The 26,938-nt window shown below is 45.5% G+C and overlaps 1 protein-coding gene across 2 annotated transcripts in view; it reads left to right on the top strand.

Moving 5' to 3' along the window:
* Nucleotides 1-26,938, top strand: part of Shroom3 (shroom family member 3) — a 297,390-nt gene that overhangs the window by 180,215 nt on the left and 90,237 nt on the right. The window lies entirely within an intron of this gene.

Raw genomic sequence — 26,938 nt, 5'->3', positions numbered from 1 at the left:
TATTGGTCTGCATTTCATGATGTAGCTAAGACTTAGGGCCAGGGGTTGGGGATTTAGCTCAGTGGTAGAGCGCTTGCCTAGCAAGCGCAAGGCCCTGGGTTTGGTCCCCAGCTCTGAAAAAAAGAAAAGGAGAAAAAAAAAAAAAAAGACTTAGGGCCAGGGTGAGAGGTTTGCCCTTCAAGCTCCTACCCAATGACGAGGTCCTTCTGTCAAAGCCACGTGCAGTTCTTGGGGATACACACGAGGGTTTCTCCTCATGTGTTTATGTAACTGAAATGTAATACACGCCATTCTCCTCATGGCTGGGGACATTCTCATGACATCAAGTCCTGTTCCTGGACGTATTCTAAACTTGTCCTTCTTCCCCTTCCTACTGCAACTTGTGAACGAAGGTTATGTCCATATTTATTTTTAGACAGGGTCTCTGGTGTTCTAGGTTGGCCTTGAACTTCTGATCCTCCTGCCGCTCTACCTACCAAGTGCTGGGATGCCACCACACCTGGTTTTATGTTGTTCTAGTGACCTAACTGGGGGCGGGGCTTAACTATGCCAGGCAAGCACTGCCTCAGATGATCCAGATCCAGCCATGTCTCTGTTTTGAAGCCTTTAGAACCTAGCATGGCCTGCCATACAACAGAAAGTTGTTGTTGTTGTTGCTGCTGCTGTTGTTGTTGCTGCTGCTGTTGTTGTTGCTGCTGCTGTTGTTGTTGTTGCTGTTGTTGTTGCTGTTGTTGTTGCTGCTGCTGCTGTTGTTGTTGCTGTTGTTGTTGCTGCTGCTGCTGTTGTTGTTGCTGTTGTTGTTGCTGCTGCTGTTGTTGTTGCTGCTGTTGTTGTTGTTGTTGTTGCTGCTGCTGTTGTTGTTGTTGCTGCTGCTGTTGTTGCTGTTGTTGCTGCTGCTGCTGTTGTTGCTGTTGTTGTTGTTGCTGCTGCTGTTGTTGTTGTTGCTGCTGCTGCTGCTGTTGTTGTTGTTGTTGCTGTTGTTGCTCTTGTTGTTGCTGCTGCTGTTGTTGTTGTTGCTGCTGCTGTTGTTGTTGTTGCTGCTGCTGCTGTTGTTGTTGCTGCTGCTGTTGTTGTTGCTGCTGTTGTTGTTGTTGCTGCTGCTGCTGTTGTTGTTGTTGCTGCTGCTGCTGCTGTTGTTGTTGTTGCTGCTGCTGCTGTTGTTGTTGCTGCTGTTGTTGTTGTTGCTGTTGTTGTTGTTGCTGTTGTTGTTGTTGCTGCTGCTGTTGTTGCTCTTGTTGTTGTTGCTCTTGTTGTTGTTGCTGCTGCTGTTGTTGTTGTTGTTGCTGTTGTTGTTGTTGTTGCTGTTGTTGTTGTTGCTGTTGTTGTTGTTGCTGTTGTTGTTGTTGCTGTTGTTGTTGTTGCTGTTGTTGTTGTTGCTGTTGTTGTTGTTGTTGCTGCTGTTGTTGTTGTTGCTGCTGCTGCTGTTGTTGTTGCTGTTGTTGTTGTTGCTGCTGCTGTTGTTGTTGCTGTTGCTGCTGTTGTTGCTGTTGTTTAGTACTAGCTGACTTGTAGCAATGATTCTCTAAAGCGGGTCAAGACCCCAATATGGGTTGCATCTCAGATGCACTGCATATCAGATATTTACATTATAATTCATAACAGTAGCAAAATCACAGATATGGCCCTGCACTCATGATAATCCTCTGCTTAGCCTCCCAAGGGTTGGGATTACAGGTGTGTGCCACCATGTCCAGCTAGAAGTCAATTTTTGGCAAAGACTCCCTTGAGATTGCTTATGATTCAGCTTGCTTCACATGCAAAGAGACTTCTTTTTTTTTAATTAATTAATTTATTTAGTGTATATGAGTACACTGTAGCTGTCTTAGACACACATCAGATCTCATTACAGATGGTTGTGAGCCACCATGTGGTTGCTGGGAATTGAACTCAAGACCTCTGGAAGAGCAGTCAGTGCTCTTAACTGCTGAGCCATCTCTCCAGCCCCAGGAGTCACTTCTTTAGAGGCTGACTTAGCTCTAACGTCCTAAGACACTGAGCATTCAGCTCGATAGACATTCTCATAGATACCACTCGGCAGAGATTCTGTCTAGAGTTCCATTCTCTGTTTGCACTCTGTACTCGGGGAGGAAAGGGGACAAGGTTTCCAGAAGAACGCTGCAGACTCAGTAGAGCCAACCGTTCCAATTTCCCCCTGACTCCAGCACTTTCACAGCTATTGGTGAATTAGTTGGATTAGTAGTTGCTGTTCCAATGGGCCATTATGTGTAATTTGCAAATTGCAGTTACACTTACAGGTAATTAATCCCTTAACAGATCCGTAGAGCAGCCACTGCCTGGTAGCCATGAGGAATGGAGTGGTGAAGAAGATAAGGAAGGTGTTTGTTTTCTTAGCCTTCCAGTGGAGGCCCAGACTTATAAGCAGATAAACAAATGAAGAAGACAACTTTAGATCGACCTAAGAAAAAGAGAGGTTGGGCAAGATGCCTTAATGGTAGGGTAGAGGAAGAGAATGACTGGGTTGAACCTTTAATAAGGAAAGGAGCCAGTCACATGACTGCAAAGGTCAAGAGAGGGGGCTGCCATCTGGGAGTAGTCTTAGAGTGCTAAAGGAGATGAAGGGAGGCCAAGAGAGCCAAAGCTTTGGGATGGGGAAATATGGGGCCCTATCATGTAGGGACTCCTGAGCGTAACATGTGGCCCTTGAAGGGGTTTAAGCGAAAGAATGATAGTGATATTATCAAATCTGTCTCAGGGAAACAACAGTGGGGTCTCTCTTTTGGAACATAGACTGTATGTAGGAAGCTGGGAGTGGAGGCGGGGAGGGGAAAACGGTTAGGAAGCCATCGCACTGACTCAGCAAGGTGATGTTTGCTTGCCTTGGGACAGCGCAGTGGAGATGGCTGGAGGGATGAGATTCGGGCTGATAAGCTGGAAAGATGAGCAGATGGGAGGATACAAGGATTAAGGGAAAGAAGAGTGGGGACCCTGGGCCTTATCTGGACATTCTGGATGATAATGGAACCAGGAAATAGAGGAGAAACTGGGATAGGACAGCTTGGGGGTGGGGCAGACAGAGAGAGAGAGAGAGAGAGAGAGAGAGAGAGACAGAGAGAGACAGAGAGAGACAGAGAGAGACAGAGAGAGACAGAGAGAGACAGAGAGAGACAGAGACAGAGAGACAGAGACAGAGAGAGAAAGAGACAGAGACAGAGACAGAGAGAGAAAGAGACAGAGAGAGAAGTACTTAAGTACCATCTGTTTGCTATACCAATCCAATGATTGTGTAGGTGGTTGCCTCTGAGGGTATAGAACAAGAGATAGAGCTGAGATGAAACTGAGAGTCACACACATGTAAGGAGTATTTACAGTCCTCAGACTGGAGATGATACTCATCTGAGGAGAAAGGAGAAGCAGGGAAGAGAGAAAAACAAGAAGATCAAGCCCTCGGCTCTACAGCCTGGAGCACCGAGTTGGGAAAGGAAGGATTGATTCTCAGGAGGGCTGTAGCATCTTGGAAGTCAAGCTAAGACCATTTCAAGAAGGCCTAGTCCTTTCGTGATGGTGCTGCCGGGGAGGGCTGAGGAAAAACACAAATCGTCGACCTTGGCAAGTTGGCTGTGACTGAGAAGGGCGGGGTGTGGAGAACAGGAGCTGCCAACCAGGAGGCAAGTGTGGGCAATATGCAGGCCTGTGTATCCCTCGTCTCTTCAGTTAAGTGTTTGGCAATGGGGCAGGCCTACAGAGGCATTGCTAGAAAGACTTAGTCACTGGCTCTTAAGTGGCTGCTTCTGTGCGATCCAGGGTCGTTCTGTCGCTTAGATTCCTTGCAGTCACCTTGAAGCTTGCCACACCCTGCATTCTTTCACACCAGTTCCCCGGGTTTTTTCCCTGCAGCTCTACCTGCAGTAACTCACCTTCTAGAGTTCTTGGGATTCACCTGTTCCTCATTTCCTTTGGTGGTGGGGTGGGGGTTGAGCACTCTCTTCCTGATCTTCCTGAAAAGGTCATCACTGCCTCTACATTCCAGGTGATCCGCCTGGAACTAAAATTTTGTGACGCATCTTGTGCCGAAGTTAGGGGTGGAGTCTCTATATTTAGCAAAATTATTAATCTTCCTCTTGTACCCAAACGTCACACGCTGAGCTTAACTTTAAAATTTTTATTCATTTTATTTATTTTGTGCATGCAACATATGTTTGAGTGCATGCATACACGCCAGAGTGTACGTGTTGAGTACATTCTCTGGTCAGGATTTTGGACTCATGCACAAGCGCCTCTACCCATAAGCCATTTCTCTCACTGACCCTCACATACCAAGTGTAAATGACAGTGTTGGCATCAGAACCCAGGCAGCCCATAAGCTCTGGGCTATGGTATCAGCCAGTTTGTTTTTTAACCACAGGCAAGTGGAAAGGGGGATCCTGAAAGGAAAAGCAAGTGACACTTGATCAAGTCAGCATTGGCTCAGAACATCATAAAATTATAGCACGTTGAGTTGCAATTTAAAAACAAAACAAACCTTGCACGTCAACAGAGCCTGCCTTGGGCCAAATGCTAGCCCCATAGGTTATTCAGCCTTCTTCTCTCACCACCTTCCCACCTGCTAATGAACTGCCCCAACAAAATCGAAACGAAGATGTATACACATTTTATATGCACTTGCTCTCTAGAAAGTTCTTTGGTATGTGCCTAAGGTCAGCCATGAAAGCCAGCAATTCATTGGGTGACTAAGTCTGCCTCTCAGTCCAGGTGGGGCCCAAGTGAGAATTGAAGAACTGGGGACGGAAGCCAGTCACAGGGAAGCTCGTCATCAGAGTGAGAAAGGCTCGGTCACTGGAGCTTGGGATGTGCTGTAGATTGGCATTGTTTTTGTTGTCCTAATCTGAAAATGACAACATAGCTCCCTGCCGAGGACATGCGGCGTTTTATGGTAAGTGATGCATCTTTAATTGGTACATAGGGGCATGCCTGTGGACTTAGTCCTCAGTGTGCAGGCCAATCAGGTCGCCTTCAGCATTTCTCAAAGGTTAGTTTCATCTTATAATTAAGTAACAGCGATCATTTCCTGGCAGCTAATGACCGGCTAGAGGAGTTAGAAGCCTCATTAAGTTTATAATTTATCAAATTCTACATTCTCCATCTGCAGTGTTGCAAAAAGAGAAAGCACCCTGGAATTCCTAATAAGTCAGGGACAGTCTCCAAGCAGATTTCACGTGTGTGTCAGTGGTAACTTCTTCAAAGGGTAACTTCATTTTCTAATTAAGAAAAAACAATCATGTATTACATAGTTAAGCACAGGGAGAATTTAAACGATGTCGAGTCAGGGGATTGTAGAAGCACAAGATGGGCCCATGCTCTTAAGTAAAGGCAAGGTTGGAGGTTGGTGAGCTGTTTCCTTTTAGTGATGATTTTGTATCTTTCCTGACGTTGGCTGTGGGTATCTGCTAACTCTGGCATCCATGTGTTTAGCCTGCAAAGATTTCTCGAGTGTCCACCATCTAGTCCAATAATTATTCTAATGCTGAAAACACACAAGCAAAGACCCCAGGTGTTCTTATTGAGCTGGTATTCTAGTCTTAAGACTCCTGTCTATAAAATACCCTGGAAGGCCATGCCTCCACAGGTTTTGAGTGGTTAAGCTCGACGGAGTCAGAAGAGGACCCACCCTGCACCATCTTGGTTGTCCTGCCTCTTTTCCATTGGGGTTGTCGTTCTGTGATCTCACAAGAATCACTGTTGATCTGCCATGGTTGGGGAACTGAGAGCCACCTTCTCCTTAGAGAGAGAAGGCGGGACCCCCTCCTCGGGCTACTGTTGCTTTTGTTTTCATTTGAAGAACTGGGCAGAAGCTGTTCACAGAGAGAAGAGTGATAGCTAATTTCTCGTTGAAATCATTCACTTCTAGAGCATGGCCCAGACACAGACCTATCACTGACTCCAGAAATCTGGAAATGTAGAATTTAGGAAGGGTCCTAACTCTTCTGTGTTCCTTCTGTCCCACCTGAAGAAGGTCTAGAAGAACTCTAGAAAGAAAAAAAAAAAGAATCCTGTGCTTTTTATGGCACTGCCCCTGAGTCCTCTTTAGAGCCAGCCCTGCCTGAGAACCTCCAAAGACCTTTTCCCTCTGTGGTCTCATTATGTCCTTGAATAAACTTGGCTGCTCAGAGACACTCCCTGGCCTCTCCACCATAGGGACAGGAGACACAGCAGGACTCCAGAACTCTGGTAGTTGCTTTGTGCTGTCAGATCATGCCTGAGCTTCTAGGATGGATGATGCCTACCCTTCTCCTTGTATGCAACCTGTAGACATTTGTCCAGTGTGACTTGAGAAAGTTATCCTTCTAGTATCCGAACTAACTCTCTTGCTAATAGACTTTCACAACCAAGATTCGGGACAGTGACCTCACTCTTCTTGTGTCTTTGCTTTTCGAGACGGTTTCTGTGTGTTGTATATGAGCACTGCACTCTGAGCAGAGTTTGTGAGTTCAATCTTGGTTGAGCCTTTCGATTTCGCTGGACGTTTCTTTTCTTCTATGGGGATTCTAACATTCGAAGATGTTCTATATTATTTTGTTTTAAACAGCCTATGATGAATATTTGAAGAAATACTATTTAAAAACCTTTATCAGACTTCATAGCACCAAGATAAGACCAGTTTAACAAATACCTTAACAAGTAGGAAACAAAGAGAAAAAAAAAAAACCCTACTTTAATGGACAAATAACTGCTTAAGGGACATTCCTCATGACTGCCTACATAAAATATAGCTGGGTATTTCAGCCCTAATATTCCTCATTTTAAATCTCTCTTCCTAAGGTGCCTGGCATTTGTCTGTACTTACCTAAGAGTGATGATCTCTGACTTCATTCCTACATTAAAGACAGTTCTATAACATATTCTTTCCTTTAAGTTTTGTGTGTTTGTGTGTGCTCTCGAGTGTGTAAGTGTGCATATTCATGTGTGTGTGCATATTCATATGTGTGTATATGTGCATGCAGAGGCAAGGTGTTGTTGAGTCTTACTCAAAGGCTCTGTACTATTTTAGTGAGGCAGAGTCTTTCACTGAACACAGAGCTCATGCCCCAGGGCTAGTCTAGCTAACCAACTTGCTGAGAGACTCCATCTCTGCACCCCTGGAGTGCTCGAATTTCAGTCGGGATCCCACACCCACATGGCTTTTTATGTGATGTCTTTCTTTCCCAATTATGCTTATTTTCCTAAAGATTAGGTTTTGGGGTGTGTGTGTGTGTGTGTGTGTGTGTGTGTGTGTGTGTGTAAATGTTTGCCTGCTTACATGTATGAGTAACATATGCATACCTGATGCCTGTGGAAGCCAGAAGAGAATCAGGTCCCCTGCAACTGAAGTTGTAGACAATTGTAAGCTCCTATGTTAATGCTGGGAACCAAACCCAGGTTCTCGCAAGCACGCTAGTTCTTAACCACTGGACTTTCTCTTAACCCCTGCAATTATTGTGTCTCTCCCGCCTCCCTCAGAATTTTAGGCCCGCTATTGAGTGAGTATAGGTGTATTTTATTTTATCCATGCATGTGTGTGTGTGTTTGTACTATGTGTGTGCAGGGCCTATGGGTTACAGAAGAGGGCATTGGCGCCCCTGAAGCTGGAGTTACAGGCAATTGTAAGCTGTAGGACATGGCCACTGTGAACCAGACCTAGATTCCTCTGGGAGAGCAAGAGGCTCCAAGTCATCTCTCCAGCTCCCTCTCACTGCAATTATTTAGGAAAATATTTTAATTAAAACTAGTTTTGAAGTTCTGACTATCAAACCCAGAGCAAAGTAATTACTCTAGCTGAGCCACATCCCTAGTCTCCTTGATGATTTTTTGAGAAGGTCTGTGCTTGGGATCCCCGGAAACTGGAAGGGACCTCACTCTGGTTCCGCTTGGCAGCCACAGACTTGCTAATGGAGAAATAAGCCACCAAGTTAGAAAATTCTACAGACTTTTCTAGGCTGGGGTTGTAGCAGTTGGTGGAAGGCTTGCCTGACACCATGAACCGCTGGTTCTAACCCCCAGCAGCACACAAACTGAGCACGTTGGCACAGGCCTGTAATCTTGGCACTTTGCAGGTAGAAGCAGGAGGGTCAGATGTTCAAGGTCACCCTTTGCTACTTTCTGAGTTTGAGGCCAATCTTCTTCAAGGGGAAAAACATCTTACAGAGCATGAAAGATTAGATATGCTTTTAAGAGGAAAATCAAGCTTCCAGAGTTTGGGGATATTGTCTGTCAGCATGGCTCAGTGGCCTGCACTGGGGAAACACCCTGGCATTAAGTCTGGGCATTAGGAACTAAAGCCTGGGAGAATACCCTGAAAGGGAGGGTGTGAGAGTCTGGGCTCAGAGCCTCTCCTTAGAGTGTCTTTCCCTCCCAGGTCATGAGGTCAGGTCTGGCAGCATTTAATGACTATGAGTCTCTGCAATGAGTGGCATCTGGATGGCTCAGGGGAAGTAGACACCACCACCCAACCCCGTGTGGAATTGGGGTAAGGTGGAGCAGCTGGCCATATATGAGGCTGCCTGTTGGGAGAGGTTAGCTTGGGCCCAGCCTGTTAGCCAAGGCAACATGGCCCGCCTTGGCCCTCTGCTTCTGTGCATCTTAAGTTTTTAACTAGCCCTAAATATATAAGAAGATTCGGAAGTAAACTGATTGATGGTATATGCTTATATTTGTAAAAGATATTAAATGGGTCCAGGGAAGTGGCTGAGAGGGTAAAAGCACTTACTATGCAAATCTGATGACCTGAGTTTTTTTCTCTGTGTCTCACAGCGGAAGGAGAGACTTTAGTCCTGAAAGTTGTCCTCTGACCTCCACATGAATGACTGTGGCACGTGCATCATAGCAAACACACTGTGACCACGCCGCCACTGCCACAACAACAATAACGACAGCAACAGCAATAATAATAATAATAGTAAAGTTAAAAAAATTTTTAAAAGATTTGGGAGGAAGAGAGAACCCCATTATGTACATGCTCAAGGAAACCAGAATCCTTGAGCAGTCGGATCATGGGGGTGAGTCCCAGAAACCATCTTAACCACCCCTTCCTGTGGCTGGCAAACCCCACCACCACCACCACCACCACACGCTGCAATTACAGAGGAGCAGTCTAAGCAACTCCTAACAGCCCTTTACTGAGTACCTTACAAACGCTGGGGAAACTCACTTCTCTACAGGAAACAAACCCTGATGTCCAAGCCCACTTGAAATGACTCTCTCTGTGGCATGTATGGGGGCTCTTGCCTGTTGTCTGCCTGGTGGTCATTTCCTCCCATCCCAGCCAGCCAGCCAGCCAGCTCTGTTGCTCGCTGCAAATTGGTGATGAGGCAAGGTTGCTGGGAGGTGCGCCTCCCCCAGGGGAGTTGTGTTGTTTTTATAACCAGTGCCAGCGCTCAATGCAAGGTGAGTAAGTGCCTGCCTCTTCCTTTTCCCTTGATGTTCTTTCATTCGGAGCTTGCCGCTGCACTGTTCCAGACATGGTGAGGAGCAAAGGCTGCCTGGCTCTCGTGCTTCCCAGATTTGGGACCCAAAACTCAAGACGGCAACAGAAGTTGTAAGTGAGGGCTTCACGGGCTGTTTCCTGTTTAGCCAGTATCCTTGTGAGGGCACTGGGAAAGGGCCAACACTCACCTCCTTGCTTCCTCTGGCGGAGAGACGGAAAGTGCTGGCTTGGCTCACAGTGTAAAACCGAGTGTACCTTTTGAGTCACCTTTGGGAATAATGTTAGGTGTGATGGTCTTTTCTCTAAAGGAATCTTATTTCCGGAAGTTTCTATTCTTAAAGAAACAAATGTGTGATTGTCCTTTCTCATGTTTGAAGATCACCGGTGATAGATTTTGGCTATGCGCTTTAGGAATTGATGTCACTGTTTCCCCACTTGCTTGGGACAATCGAGTTTGCTTTGGGTTTTAGCTGCTTCTTTTGTTGCCCTGCTGGCTTCTTTATCAGCTGACCCATAAAGGGGAATTTTCCTCTAGTGGGAGTCCCACAGTTGACACTCAAGGAATTTGCTTTACGTACTCCAATGGAGGTAAAATAATTCATCGGCACACATGTGCGTTTTAGTATACGTGCGTGCTCATGTGATTTTTCTCATGGCCGTGATCTCAAAAGACTGTGTATCTTTAGGCAGGAGGACCTGTTTCTCATTTAGCAGCAGAATTCTTTTCAAACTTGTAGCTTAGCTGAATCCGCTCTGAGTGACTCTTCCAGAAACCCTACCTCTGAGGTGCTTCTCCCAGATGGTTCCCATTCACCTGCTGGCTGTGTTGAACTGGGCACCAGCTGCAACCAGAGTTACTGTCTATGCCAGCTCCATTCTAAATGGGTGTGTGTTTGAGGAGACGAGTCATGCTCACTACTTGAGCCTCTAGAAGCAATGTGCCAAAACCACAGTGGCAGAAAAACCGAAACTGTGAGGCTGGGGAAAGGACCAGAAGAAAAAAAAAATCAGAGTTTCTCCTCCTCATGGTATTGTGTTATTCTTGAGTGTGTCACCCTCTCTAGCTGTGAGCTCACTAGCCTTTGCCCCATATCTGAGCCGCTTGGCACCACAGCCATTGTACAGACAGAGAATGGGCGATAACAACAGGATATGGAGGTTGCCCGAGAGCCAGCGGTCAGCTGGAACTAGAGCCTAAGCCCTGGACTTGTGGCCAGCCTCTTCCTGCCTGACAAAGTCCAGCAGTATAGCAGGGGCACACACAGCTGTCCAGAGTTGCTCCAGTTACCATTTAGAGGCCCGGAGGAATGAAAAAATAAAAATAAAAACCAGGGGGTTCCTTGTATATGGGAATAGGTGCTATGGAAGAAGGAAAGAATTTGCAGTCCACATTCAGCGATGGAGGAATCTGTTGGAACACTTTTCTTCTCGAGGCTATGATGTGTCCTTCAACAATGAGTATTTTAGAGAATATAGACTCTCCTCTGTAGGAAAAGATCACCATTGAAAGCTAAATCATGAATTTAAGTCACTGACTGAATAGATATCCATTGAGTGTCTCCCATGAGCTAGGTCCTGTGACATTCGTCTTTGGGTCCTCTTTGGGCACTGCATGGTAGATGGATAGAATGGTCAGTCTTCTGTTCTGATGGTTTTCACCATCCTTGAGATTTTGTCTTAAAGAACTTGTCCCTTCTCTTCCTCCCGTGGGGCAGCCCATCCTATCCAGAAGAAACCTGTCTTGCTCCTCCCAGGGCTGCCCACTCACAGGAAGAAGAGTTTCCTTAATGACAACAGTGAGCATGGTGTGCCCATAGGGAGGAAGCCTTCATGCACTTTTACCTAGATTGAATCAGGGAAAAGTCTGTCAGGAAGAAGACACACCTTTGCCAACTCATGGGAGAAGCCTCTGTAGATAGCAGGCCTTACCCAAGCAGGGCAACAGCAGGTGTATAATTTCTGGGCCAAGCAGTCAGAGCAAATCTGCCTTCTCTCACTCTGTGGCTTTACTACCCTTCATCCCTAGTCTCTCAGGCTTGCCTCCTGAGATTCCAGCCTTGTCTCATGCAGCAAGCAGCCAGAACCTAGGAAAGGCACACCAAGTGCCATTCTGTATTGAATGCTCTCAATGCATTGGCCTCCAACCAAATGCAGACTTAGATTACTGTACCTGACCAGTTGGTTCACATTTTAAACAAATAGGCAGATAGAGGTGAATTAGGTAGAAAGGAAGGTGGAAATATACTCCAGGGAGAGGCCAGGGCTGGGGAGGGAAAACCGGTCAGAGCTGGTCATTTTGAGATCCTAAGTAGGACAGGATCTCAACATTTTTCAGATCCAGTTCTGCGTTTTTGACCAGCCAGAGGAAGGTGGATTTGGCTGGGAAAGGGAAGAGTCCAGCCCTCCGTGCTTTCAGTGGGAGCTGTTTCTTTGTCATTGTCTTCATCTCTGAGCCACCAGTGTGCTTTGTGCACCTCTAACAGAACACATGGCCAACCAAGGCCTAGCAAGTATTCTTACTCCCCCTCACCTAGCACGTACCTTTTTGACTTTTTATGTTTTAGATAAGGTCTTGCCAAGGAGCTGACTGGCCTAGAACTTGTTATACAGACCAGCCTGGCCTTAAACTAAAACCCAGTGATCTTCCTATTCAGCTCTCAGATGCTAAGGTTGGATGTGGACCACCAAGTCTGGTGGTTAACCTGCTTTCTGCCATTCCTTTTCTTTGTGGGGCTAGGGATAAAACCTTAAATTCTCTAAGGAAGAACTGCCCCTCTGAGCTACGTCCCCAGCCTCTTCCTGTCATTATTAACATTAGTACTAGGGAACAAACCCAGGGTCTTAAACATGTAGAACAAGCACCCCCCCACTGGGCTGCATCCAGCTTGAACTTTGCCTTTTATGTCTGTATTCCCAAAGACTTACTAATGGTCTCGGTCGCTCGCTTTCTCTCTCTCTCTCTCTCTCTCTCTCGCACACACACACACACACACACACTCATATACACTCTCATACACACATGCTCACACATATACTCTCACACACTCACATATACACTCAAACACACTCACACAGACTTATACACACTCTCATGCACACTCTCTCACACATATACACTAACATACATACTCATACACACTCCCGCACTCTCAAATACATGCTCACATAAATACACACACTCTCACACACACATTCACATGCACTCACATAAACTCACACTCATACACATGCTTACACACTCACACACTCACATACTCTCATACACTCTCAAACACATATACACTCATACAGTCTCATACACACATACACTTTCATATGCATACACACTCACACTCATACACATACACACACACTCATACACACTCATACACATATACATACTCACATAGACATGCACATATACTCACTCACACACACTCATACACACTCATACACATATACATACTCATACACACATGCACATATACTCACTCACATACACTCACATACAAACTCACGTATACATACACAAAGAGGAGCAATTAAATGAGAACCAGGGCTAGCTTATGAGACACTGCAGGGAGTCAAAGTAGAGGCGGTTTGCTGCAAAGTGGTCTGAGTGGTCTGTCTTCCTGAGAGGACGGAGTTAAGAGTGGGCTGGCCAGTGGCTGGAGACAGCACCTCAGAGCTGAAGATGCTCTCTCAGAGCCGGGAGAGCAGTGGGTGGACCATGTAGTTAGAGCAGAGTCTGTGTTTGAAATACTCACGTATAGGAAATGTGGCCAGAGTGCAAGAAGACAAAGATGTTAGAGATATAAAGTTTTGGGAAACCATTGAAGCTGTTTCAGTCAAACCATAAAGAGATAAAAGGAAAGTTCAAAAGAAGTGAGTCTGACAGTGCCAGACAAGATGGGTTGGAGCATGTGGCGCCACAGGCTAGCACCTGGAAGGCATATGCAGCAGCATTCTGTACCCCATGTGGTGGAATTCCAAAATGAATTAGAGATTCCAGGAGGCTGGGGAGGTTGTGATAAAGGTATCATTTGTATCTAGAATTTTCCCTCCCAGTGAGAAGGGAAATAACCATGGCTAAGCGTTTACTCAGTGCTCATCATGTAGCAGCCACTGTCCTAAGCATTTTACTTGTGGCATCTCAAGTCACCCCTCACTCCTTTGAAGTGCTCCCATTATTCCCATTTGACAGATAAATCAACTGAGGCACACAGAGAGAGATAGTAAATTGTGCTGCATCAGACAGTCCCTAAGACGTAGAGCTGGCTTTAAACAGGATGTAAGGCTGTGCGGGCCCAAGTCTTAACCACAAATGCTCACCTAAATAGGCTCGTGGGAAGATTTACGATATGATGAAAGGAGCGCTAAAAGCGACGTGTGTTATCATCTCCCTGGGAGGAGATCAGAGATGCGTGACCAGCCTATCTGTCATCATCATTAATCGCCTACTCCAGTTAAGGAGATCGGCACTCTCTGGAATTTAAAATCCAATAGGTTAATATGCTTTTCCCTTTGCCTGCATGCGTGTGTTGGGGGGCGGTCTCTGTGTGCGCATGTGCACACGGAAGCCCACATCAGGTGTCTCCCTCAGTTGTTCCAAGAGTTTTTACTTAACCTTCGGATCACTGGTTTACCTAGGCTAGCTGTCCGACAAGTCCTGGGGTGTCTTCCTATCTCTGCCTCCCCAGAACTGAGATCACAGGCTTGTGCCAACGCAGTCAGTCAGGTTTCACCTGGGCGCCGGGATCTTACAAGCGCTTTACCAGCTGACCCATTTCCCCAGGTCCTTATTTGTCTTCTAAACATTGGTTTAAGGGAAAAAAAAGAATAATATTCAGTATAAAATTCAAATTTTACAGACATAATGGATATAGAGTGTTGGGGTCCCATTTAATCCTCACGGCCCCCAAGTCATTATCTATTTTTCTTTAATTATTTATGTATTTCATGTATGTGAGCACACTGTAGCTGTCTCCAGACACACCAGAAGAGGGCATCAGATCCCTTTACACATGTCTGTGAGCCACCATGCGACTGATGGGAATCGAATTCAGGACCTCTGGAAGAGCAGCCAGTGCTTTTAACCGCTGAGCCATCTCTCCAGCCCCAGTCGTTATCTATTTTGAGGTAGAAAAATTTCAGGCTCCTTTCTTTTGGAGAGCCTAGTGTAGTCTCAGCGTTTACGTGGTAGTAACCCTTTCTGGTTATTCTGTAACAGAAGCTTTTGTTGAGCTCATAAGATGTCCTGTCATGCTGCCGCACACGGCTTTGTCTTATTTTATTTCCTCTAAACATCGAGTAGGATGTATGTGCACTTCGACTGGTACCCGGTCTAGACGCTGGACTTTGCTGCTCATCAGAGCCGTAGGTCTGATATGACCTACATTCTTACCTCAGTTCTACCTACTCTTGTTTCCTTGTGTGTCTTAGATATGACTCAGGAGAAGCCAGCATCAGTGGGACCGGGTTTTTGGTTTCTGCATAAATAAAAGCAGCTTAGTGTTTATCTAGTACTAAACTCTAGGGCAGCCAGTATTCCTGGCCCTGTCTCACAGATGGCAACACTGAGGCCTGGAGAAGCTAAGAAACCTACTTGCTCGGGGCCGTAAGAACTAGGAACTAGAAAACCTGAGGCTGAACCCGCTTCATTGACTCTGTGTACTTAACAACGCACTGTCTCTTTATGGCACATACACGTCTCTTTTCCTTAAACTGATTAAGATGCGGTGGTTTCCACAGCAACGCGTGGACGTCAATTGTAGAGCAGAAGTCAATAAAACTCCATTGCTTCTCTGTCCGGCACGCTTCACAAATACCAGCAGCCAAAGTGTGCGAGGGGAGGTGTTGTCTGAGCCGTTGGCTACTGGTGCTTTCTGTTGCCCTCCTCTCAAGCCACGGGCCTGGAATTTGATCTCTTGCCCATCAGCATCCCCAGAGGACCCATCCTTGAACCTCAGTAAGCATCAGCCAGTTGTTCCCGAGAGGCCGTGAACGGTGGCTCCTGGCCCGTGTGCTGTTTGCATTCTAACTGGGCCACAGGATGGCCACAGAAAGGCCGTATCTCTCCACACCCAGCAAAACCCACACAGAAATCTCCAGAGAGCCTAGCCAAGCCTTGGTAAAAACAGCCATAAAGGATTTTCAGGTTTTTTGTTTTGTTTCTGTCTATTTAAGGTACACTGGCTTAGGACACAGCTTCATTTAAATGAGCTACGTATGTTGCCTACACAAAGACATGCGGTCCCACGCTGCTGGGTACCTAAAACCACAAAGATTCGCACTATTTCATTATACCAAGTTCTGTTGCATCAAATTATTCTTCCTGTAATACGAAACATGACTTCGATATTTTCACCACTTCTGATACCAAGTGTGGATATGTTCCGTACCAAGAAATCCCTCTGTTCTCCAGACACCAACTGGGCATCCTTCAGTTCATCAACACATCCCTGACACGATCTACCCAACGTTAACAACAGATCCTGCAGGTTAATGGCTCAGTCCCTGTTATGGCTGGATATGGTATATCCCTCATGAGTTTATTCGAAGACTTGGTCCTCAGTGGGTTGGGATTGGAGATGGCGGGACCTTTGTGAGGTGGAGTTGTGTGGGAGATGGATGGGTCATTAGCCATGTGCCCTTGGAAACAATTAAGTTAGTTTTCTTGGGACCCTGTGGAGCTTGGCTGGTTACAGACATGAAAGACTGACCCTTGCTTCTTCTGTTTCCTTGTAATCTCTCCCTCTTGTGCACACCATGATACTGTCAGGATGCTGTCAGCCATGATGGGATGTGGCCCAGCATGCATCCTCCGGAAGCCAAGCATATGGGGCTACCTGATCTTATACTTACAGCTCCCCAAAGGAACTAATCTCTTTATATATATATATATATATATATATATATATATATATATATATATATATATGTATATATACATATATAATTTATAATTATTAAATTACTAATTATCATATTATATAAAATAATTAATATATATTATAATATATTTACATTATAAATTATTAAAATATATTATAAATATAATTTATAATGTGTCCAGCAGCAGGCCCCCACCATAACGATCTCTCCTCGTGGACTACGGGCTGGGTTGCTCCCATTGGTCTCAGACTGTGTCATCAGGAACAGAAGAGGATAGCTACTCCTGTGTTCTGCCTGGTGTCTTTCTATCAAGGGTGCTAACCTGGTTTCCACCAGCTCTTTCAAACAAGGAAAACCAAAGGGCTTGTTTTTCTCTGCCAGCTATAACACAGGGAGACCAGAACTGGTCATGGGCTTTTCATTTGTCACATTGTGGCATCCATCCTATGTCCCCAGCACACTTTTTGGTAACTGTATTTAGCTATTCATCTCATCTGTAATATAGGGATTGTATAAAAATATATTGTTTAAGTTTTCCTAAAACACTGATGTGCCCAAAGCCAGGGTGTGTCTCAAAAGACAAAGAAATGTCTGTGTCGTGTTCTTGGTTCTTTTTTTTTTTTTTTTTTTTTTTTTTTTTTTTTTTTTCGGAGCTGGGAACCAAACCCAGGGCCTTGCGCTTCCTAGGCAAGCGCTCTACCACTGAGCTAAATCCCCAACCCTGTGTCGTGTTCTTTATGTGGGTGACACTGTGCTGTGTTCTTTATGTGGGTGACACTGCGGTGTGTTCTTATACAAGTGGCACTGTGGCGTGCTCTTTATTCTGGTGGCTTTTGAAGCCCTTACCCTTGTAGCCTTCGTGGAATTGTGTTTCTGTGCATTTCTGCCTCTCGCCTTGAAAGGACCAGGTTTTTCCTCCACAGCACAGAATGTGGTACCCGCTCCTGACCACATCCACTCTGTATCTCTAGAAGGGAAAGTGAATTGACAGAGCAGGGATAACCTCAAAAGCTTTCTTTGGCTAGGACTCTGACTGCTGTGTATGTAAGACATGTAACGTCTCTGGAGAAGCCAGCTTATGTGAGGGGATGTATGAAGTCAGGGAAAATACACTGACAGGCTTGCATCTTTTTTTTTTTTTTTTTTTTTTTTTAAGGTAAAGTCTCCCATGGTCTAGGTTAGCTTCAAACTTGCTCTGTAGCCAAGCTTGACCTGGAACTTCTAATCTTCTTGCTTTCGTCTTCCACATGCTGGATTACAGGTGTGCGTCACCGTATGTAATCCTATGACCTGAACCAAGAGCCTTGTACGTGTGAGGCAAACATTCTATCTCCAGTCCCAACCCCCACCTTGTATCATTTCCTATACAGCATATATGTGGTCAGATCTGTCGAGGAGACCATTACAGAAGATGATTTTACATGTAAGGAAACCACTGTTAAACTAACAGTGTCCGTTAGTCGTCATGGAACCTAAATTTAAAAAAAAAAAAAGGACAAAATCTTAAAGGCAAATGAATTTGAAATAAAGGCCAGCTAATTATGGTAGGGAATGTGTTGGATGAGAGTGGGTATGTATAATTATATAGTAATTATGGTGGAAACATAATCACATGCCACCAGCTACTTAAATATTTCGCCAGGGAAAATGAATCTGCCCTCAGCAGCTGCCCCTTCTGATCTCCAGGACCCAATGCTGACTTTGGAAAATGCGTGATACGATTTCTTCTTAGAAAGGGTGACCTTCCCTTGGCCAATTACAAGGCAGTGCTTTGGGGGATCGGAACCCATGCTCAGAGGGATAAAAGGAAATTGAAACTTCTCTCAGACGGAGATGATGCTGCCAGGAGCAGTTGAGATTACAGAAAGAACAAAGTCAGTTTTTAAAAGATTTCCTAAATCAAAGGGCTGCTCTCCCTCAGATGCCAAGAAAAGGCTGGGCCATTGTTACTGGGAGCAGTCATTCGTCTGGATCCCCGGGCGTCAGCCAATGCCAGTGAGAGATTTGGAGCGAAATCCTTTGAACTTATTGGGGGAAATGTGCCACATAGTATTAAATCCTAAAACAAAACAAACAACAACAAAACACATTAGATAAAAACATTTAGGAAGTCAGCAATGAAAAGTGATGTGTAGGACCTGTGCAAACACACACACACACACACACACACACACACACACTCTCACAATATTCACACACACTCACACACTCACACAATATTCACACACACATACTCACAGACACATGCACATACACACTCATACACAGTCACAATACTCACACACTCACAGACACACACCACACAATCATACACACTCTCACACACTCACAGACATACATACCACACAATCACACACACTCACAGACACACACACCACACATTCACACACACTCACAGACACACACACCACACACTCACACACACACATAACACACTCACACTCACACACTCACACACACTCACAGACACACACACCACACATTCACACACACTCACAGACACACACATACCACACACTCACACATACATACATATACACACACACTCATACACACATACATACACACACACTCACAGACACACACACGCACACACACACTCACACACACTCATACACACACACAGAGACACACACATGCACATGCACACACACATATACACAGTGTTGAGTATCACAGGACAACCTACAATACACACAGCAGCAGTTGCTGGGTGGTCAGATGGGTGGTCACCTTGACTGCAATTGTCACTTTGGCAAGCTATACACTGTTTAGGGTACTTTGTACAGCCATTTGTATTCGTCTGCTTGGGCACAGACCTTGTGGCTCAAGAGAAATCCATCTGCTCTTGTTCTGGAGATGGAAAAGACCATGCAAGACTTGGTTTCTGGTGAAGACTGCCTTTCTAGCTAACAGGTGGCTGGTTCTCACCACGTATTCATGTGACTTTTTCTAGGTAGATGCACTTGGAGGGGATGGGGACTTAGCTCTGTGGTTTATATTTATTTAATATTTATATACATTTATTTCATGTATTTATTTATTGTCACTGGGGATTCAACCCAGGGCTTTCTTGCCTGCTGGGCAGTGCTCTTGCAGTGATCTATGGCGTCAGCCTAAGTATCTCTTCTTGTTAGTGTACTGATCATTCCGATCAGGGCCCTATCCTGTAATTTAATTTAACCTCCTTCTCTGTGTCTCTGTGTGTACATATATGTGTGCACAAATACATGTGTAGGTGCATACACATGGGGGCCAACTTCAGGGACCATTTCTCAGGTGCCATTCAATTTTTCTTTCTTTTTAAGGCAGCCTCCACTTGTCTGAACCTTGATAAGTAGGTCAGGCTGCTAGGCCACGGAGTCTTACAAATCCACCTGTCTGTGCTCACCCCCACTCTGGGGTCATAAATGCTCTTAACCACCAAGTTTTTGGCTTCCTTTTTAAAAAAAAATTATTGATTTTATATATGTGAATACACTGTAGCTGTCTTCAGACACACCAGAAGAGGGCATTGGATCCCATCACAGATGGTTGTGAGCCACCATGCAGTTGCTGGGAATTGAACTCAGGACCTCTGGAAGAGCAGTCAGTGCTCCTAACCACTGAGCCATCTCTCCAGCCCTTTGGCTTCTTTTTAAACATGGGTTCTGAGGTCAAACTCGGGTCTCCGTGTGCTACGGCTATCTTTCTAGCCCCTTGGTTACTTATTAGAGCCTCTTTCCCTCAAGTATAGATAGATACAGTGGGAGTTAGGGCTTCAGTACTTTTGGTGGGTGGGTGGGGTACAACCATTTAGGTAATAAAGCCATCTCATAATAAAGCAGTCAGTCTAGAACTTCTGGACTTGGCAGAGGGCTGAGCTTCTTGTACACCTGCCAATCAACAGAAATGCCTTGAGTAGGTTAGCTGACAGGAAGTGGAGAAACCTAAAAGGTAGGGTTGCCTTTTCTGCTTGGTCTATAAACATACTAGTCCACGCTATTGGGCAACAGTGCAGAGACCTCTACACTGCAGATTCACTTGACCCTGTGAAGGTCACTTTAATGGCCAGGCTGCCCAAGAACAATTTTCTACCATAAGCTACATACATCTCTGGAACACTAGGCATCCACCAACCAATCAGGCACTGACAAAGGGAGCTTCACACCTCCCCCTTTGCTGCCCCTGAACTTCTGCCCAGTTATGGTTGTAGAGGTGGCCAGTGGCATTGTTGCAGGATTGAAAATGTCTTGTAGTGTCCACCTTGGTCATTGCCACTTGTACCAGGAATTTTCAGACAGGATTCAGAGTGCCACATGCGAGCCTGGAAATCCTGGGATGAATGGACTGTTTTAGGATGAAAAGGCACAGAGACACTTCTGTGCTGCATACGGTAAGCAAAGACAAGTTCCCCCAGTGCTGGCCTTTGGGTTTGAGCTTGGCAAACAGAAAACGGGGCTCACAGGCATGAAAGATGGCTCCACAGAGCTAGAGACAGCTGGATGGATAAGAAGGCAACCAGGAGAAAGCTGGAGATAACTAGGAGACTGATTGTAAATCTGTCGCAAGGTTCAGACGGGGGTGGGGGGGGGTGGGTGAGGCTGGGTTAGAGGCCAGGGTCGTGTGGTGGCTTTAGGACTCCCCATACTGATTCTGACATCTGGTCAACCTTCTTTCATCGTGCTCTCTGGCTCCAGACATGGGGAGGTTAAACACGCGTGCGTGAAAATACTAGCTGAATACAGACACGCTACAGGAGACGCAGAGTGGCTGTGACGGTGAGATCCCTGAGAAGTAGGTCAACCAGTGTCCTGTGCCACCGGCTTTCCTTACCTGAGCTGTGTCACATGACCAATAAAATTTGCCCAGAAGCTTGTCAGTTTTAATCTTTGTGATTTCCTATGCTCCCAGGAGGTCAGGCCCTCCTGAAGAGGGGTACCAGGATGTGAGTTTACATAGGATATGAAACACAATTTGATTGTTTTTGCATATTTTGCATAACTGACAGTATCAACTGATAAGCTAATTTCTTGACCCATGTAGTCCAAGCATTCTGGAGGGTGGTACAGGGAAGCAAGCATGGAGCAAAATATTGGGGGCGGGAAGGGGGTACACACACACACATACACACACACACACACACATACACACATACACACACACAGACACACTCACACTCAAACACACACACTCATAAACACACATACACACACGCACATACACACGCACATACACACACACTCATAAACACACATACACACCACACACATACACACATACACACACATACACACACACACTCAAACACATACACTCATAAACACACATACACACACATGCACACATACACACACACTCAAACACACACTCATAAACACACACACCACACACACATACATACACACACACTCTCACTCAAACACACACACATTCATAAACACACACACACACATACCACACACACCACACACACACACACACACACACACACACATACACACACGTACGTATGAATGTGGTTCAGAGAAAGTTGGAAGAAAGGGCCATGCGTTATACTCTACTAATTCTGAATAGGGTTTTTATTTCAAGTATTACTTATAAAGTAAGATTGAACCCCCCTTAGTTCTGATGCTGGGAATTGAGCTAATACTATGCAAAGTAGTTAACAAACTAAAGTGTAGACATACTGTCTGGTTTCTCTTTAGTCTGGCTGTCATTTCTACTGCTGTCCAACTGAGTTCCAGGCTTAAAAACCCTATACTGTGGGTTTTCTCTGTGCCAGACTGTTTCAGAACTTGAAGCAGGGTCTCATTATGTAGCCCTGGCTGTCCGTAAGTTCAGTGTAGAAACCACTTTGACCTTGAATTGACAGGCATCCACCCTCTCTGCCTCCTGAGTGTTAGGATTAAGGGTGTGGAACACCTCACTGAGCTGGTGTGAAATTTTCCACGTGGGCATCATTAATATCTTAGGCTAGGTAGGTCTTTGTCGTGTAGGAACGGGGGCTGCCCCAGGCGTTGCACACTACTTAGGAGTGTCCCTGATTTCTGTAATTGATATCCCACCTGTGACAAGCCAAGTGTCTCCAGATACATGCAGAATTGCACTGAGAATCAAAGTTGCCCCTGGCTGCAAACCACTGTTAGAGACACACGAGTGTTTGTGACGGGATGTCATATATGGAAAAGTGGTGAGCCAGGGGGTCCTACTGTCTTCATTCCTGTTCTTGTTTCTTAAACCTTTTTATGTGTTGTGAGTTGTGCTGGGATATAGAGATATAAGAAAAAGTAAGTCGTGGTCTTTACTGAAAGAGAAGAGTCTAATAGAGGATCAAACTTACAAATAAATTACCAATCAGAGAGGTGAATACAGTGAAACAGACAGGCAAAGGGACAGGAGACGTGCATTCTTCATGGTCAGGGGCAGGGGGTTGCTGGGAGCAATTCCCAGGGACATTAAGGGTTTCCAGGGAATGCGGAAAGTTGGGAGAAGGGCACAGATTACTTCATGTGCCCTCTGTACTTCATCGTAGACCAGTGGTTCGCAACCCTTCCAATGCGCAACCCTTTAATACAGTCTCTCCTGCTGTGGTGACCCCCAGCCATCGCCATAGTTACTTTTGTTGCCACTTCATAACTGTAGTTTTGCAGGAGTAGCGTGAATTGCAATGTAAATATTTTTGGAGACAGAGGTTCGCCAAAGGGGTTGAGACCCACAGGTTGAGAACTACTGTTCTTAATCGCAGGACGCCACTGAAGGGTTTCAAATGTGTGTGCAGAGAGTGGGTGTTTACATTGCGACTTGTGCTGAAGGAGATGAGAACGAGCAAAGGGTAAAAGCGAGTGTGCGGCCCTGGTTGGTATCATTTGCCTGTAAGAAGTGTTCAGTGAGAGCCATTGTTTATGGTAGCATATTAACTTCCTCCACTTTACAGATAAGAAAATCGAGGCTCAGAGAAGAATCAGTTGCACAGTGACAGTGGTGGGCTGAGGACTTGGGGCTTGTTTAGCTGACTAACGTCCTGTCACGCTATGTGCTTTGAGTGTGGTGAAAGCTGACAAGAAGATGCCTCCATTCAGAAAGAAAAGTAGACATGGAGATGCCCGGCAGGTGCTCAGTGGTTGAAGGAGGGAGACGTGATTTTTAATGAAGATGGTGCCAATATATTTACATATATTTTTTTCCTGTGCTCTGTATCAGGGAGAGCAAATAGCTCTCCACGCATTCTATGCAAATGTCACCCATGTGAGCTGCACCTCCAGCTGCTTCTCAGGTTCTGCAGGAACAAGTGAAGGCTTGAGGCACCTCTGTGCATTGTTCTGCTTCTGTATTTAGAGGTTCTCCCTGTCTCTAGACGCAAAGCCCAGGGCAGAGTTGTAATGAACACTTGTCAAATGATTCAGTAATTTATATAATATTTTAGCCTCAACATTAATTCTTAAGTCACCGAGCCGGCATGCAGCTCTGCTGTAAGATACTAGTTTGACCAGAACCAGGAATGACCATAGGAAGAAAAAAGGGAAAAAGTACTGGGCTCAAGCTAGACATTTATGGGCGTGGCTAAGATCCCTCTGTGACTTCCCTGTAGGGTTGCTCTTTAACCTCTCTTTCTCCAAATCTTCACTTCAAAGCTCCTAGAAAAATCAAGATGTCATAATGCAGGATTTACTTACATTTTTAGAAAGTGTCCTAAAACACCAGCTAAGCCTGCCTGGCAGCCGCACTGACGGGGTTTGTTGGCAGAAAGTTGAAGAGCGTTTCTAGCCTGTGACCTGGGACAGCTCAAAGGACCTGTAAGGATCACCAGGGAATGTCTCTGGTGTTTATGGCGGAGGATCACCTTTCATTTCTCTGTGGGGAAAGGAAGAGACAGTTCTGGGTCTGGATGGAAGATTCAGTGCTCTCCAGTTCCCCATAGTTGCCTGTAAGTGTTAGCTGTGTGTTCGAGACTCTGCTCACACAGGCCACGCTGCTGAGGGGACCTACAGAACTGGACAGGACTTGACCTGCGGTCTATGTTCTAGGAAGAGTGAATACATCAGAAAGCTTGCAGGCGGCCCCTCATCTCGTGTCTCTGCTTCTCTGCTTGGTTCTAGCCACAGGGAAGCCATGGGGATGTTTCTGGTGTATCTGTGGTACCAGAGTCTACTTACTGGTCCCAAAGCAGGGCTTGATTCTGAGTTCCCCTTTAGAAACTCTTAACTGGGCAGTAGATTGCTTTAATTATATTGTTCAAGGGGTTGGGGATTTAACTCAGTGGTAGAGCGCTTACCTAGGAAGCGCAAGGCCCTGGGTTCGGTCCCCAGCTCTGAAAAAAAAAAAGAACCAAAAAAAAAAAAATTATATTGTTCATCCTCAGTTCAATTTTTAAAAACACGATTTTTAATTCAAACTTAAAAAAATACTTTATAAACAAGGATCTTATCTGCAGGTAACCTGACTATGGCTCTAGGTTAAACTAGTATCAGCCTCTGCTGTATTCTATTACAGACCAGATCTGTTTGAGGTACTTTTTGGCAATTTCTGATAACTCAGTTGCGTAGTTTGTCCTAAGAGTCCATCTCCATCTGTTGTTGGGTGATGACTGTGGGTGAAAGATCTTATAGTATCTTTAGGAGCAGAAGGGACTTGTATTCTCTGTAGCATGACCAGTGGGGGACACAGCTGTCAAAGAATGCTAATACTATTTGGAGGACATCTGCAGGACAGGGGTGTGTGCCTATGTCTAGATGGCTCTAAATGGTCTAGTCTTGGGGCCAAGGCTTGACAGGTCACCAAATGGAGCCTTGACACTATGTCACTGCTGTGTAATGGAAAAGGCACTTGTTCTTGCTGGGCCTAAGTGTCCCCATATCTTAGATCGTTTTCTATTGCCACGATAAAGACCCCGAGCCAGAGCAGCTTGGGGAGGAAAGGGTTTAATTGGCTTCCACATCTCAATCACAGGCCATCATGAAGGGAACTCAAGGCAGGAGTCGGGTGGTGGGAACTGAAGCAGATGCCACGTGGGAACACTGTTTACCGGCTTGCTCTGCACAGCTTGCTTAAGGGTGGCAACTGCCCACACTGGGCTGGGCCCTTACACATCAATCATTAATCAAGAAAATACACCAGAGACTTGCCCACAGGGTAATCAGATAGAAGCGTTTTCTCGGTCGAGGTTCCTTCTTCCCAGATGGTCCAAGTTTGTACCAAGTTGACAAAAACCAACCAATGAAACTAAACAATGTATTAAAAGAAAAAATAAAGGACACAATAGCTCTTAGTTCAAGACTTGTGAGGAACATCACAGTTCCTAGTATATGATACTTGCCCAATAGGCATTTATTCCTGATAGTCCTACTGGAAAGAACAGAAATTTGCTTCTTCCCTCCCTCCCTTCCTCTATCCCCTTCCCTCCCTTCCCTTCCCTTCCCTTCCTTTCCCCTCCCTCCCTCCCTCCCTCCCTCCTTTCTTCCTTCCTTCCTTCCTTCCTTTCTTTCTTTCTTTCTTTCTTTCTTTCTTTCTTTCTTTCTTTTGACTTAGGGTGTCACTGTATTACTCAGGCTGGCCTAAAATTCTATACATAAATCAGTCCAGACTCCAACTCTCAGAGGTCCACCTGCCCCTGTCTTCCAAGTGCTGGCCTTAAAGGTGTGTACGTCCCACCACGCTCAGCTAGACATATGTATTTACATTTACGTCGGGCTATTGAAGAGAGGGCTCACTCTCAATATCAGCATAAACATGACACGTATACAATTTAAACATGAATCTTGAGCATTTTGTGTGAGTCCCAGTCATGGTGTGTGGAAGTCTTTGAAGTCACAGGACCTGGCTTGATCATGACATGTATGCTTAGGTAAAGCAGCTATTCATTGTGTATTTGCGTTCACCTGTTCTGAGTGTGGATGTTCGGTTACTGTCTCCTCTTCGCTCATGTGCATCCAGAGTGTGGTCTGCTCGAGTGAAAGGCTTGAGCGTGCAGCTGCTGAAGGTCCCCGTGGAGTCCCGGCTCTGTCTCAGCAGTGCAACAGTGACATCCATTGGCCTGTTTACTAATTAGAGAAGAAAGCTGTTGACTCTTGGGCTTTCAGATATATGGAGATATGGAGATATGGAGAGTACTTGGGAATTTAAGGAAGCCAGGCTAGCGGCTTCACAGCCTCTGGTCCCCTGCAGCCTGGGCTGGCTTCAGGACCCTTCTCCATTGATGTGTTATTAAGACCAGTATGACCTGTGTCATCTCTCTGGTTGTGTTGTTCATCCTTTCTGTGAGTTTCAAACCCTTCTCTGGATTGCAGAGTGGCCATTGGTTTGGGATCCACATATTGAATGCCCTAAAGAGGGTAATTCTCTTTTCTTCTGGATCTTTCCACAGTGATAAAGTCAAAGCCATTACTTGTTTTTATGGCTACCAATGACTGTTCCACACAGCTCGCAATAAACCCCACAATCACATAAACGCTGTGAAAGAGTTTAGCATCCATCTAGCTAAGGACAGAAAATGGAGCACCAGACTACAGAGCTCAGTACCTAACGTTCACAGGCCCCACTGGAAGGAACCCCAGTATCACAGACACTTGGGCAGCATTTCCAGAGGTGCCCTGAGGAGAAGACTTAATGATGAGATCAAAGAGAGGACTCCATGATTGGAGATGAGCCACCAGGGAGTGAGTAGCAGGC

Source organism: Rattus norvegicus, chromosome 14 (genome assembly GCF_036323735.1).
Source record: "Rattus norvegicus strain BN/NHsdMcwi chromosome 14, GRCr8, whole genome shotgun sequence".
Taxonomy (NCBI): Eukaryota; Metazoa; Chordata; class Mammalia; order Rodentia; family Muridae; genus Rattus; species Rattus norvegicus.
The sequence above is the reverse complement of the archived record's forward strand: the minus strand, read 5'-3'. Positions and strand labels throughout refer to the sequence as shown.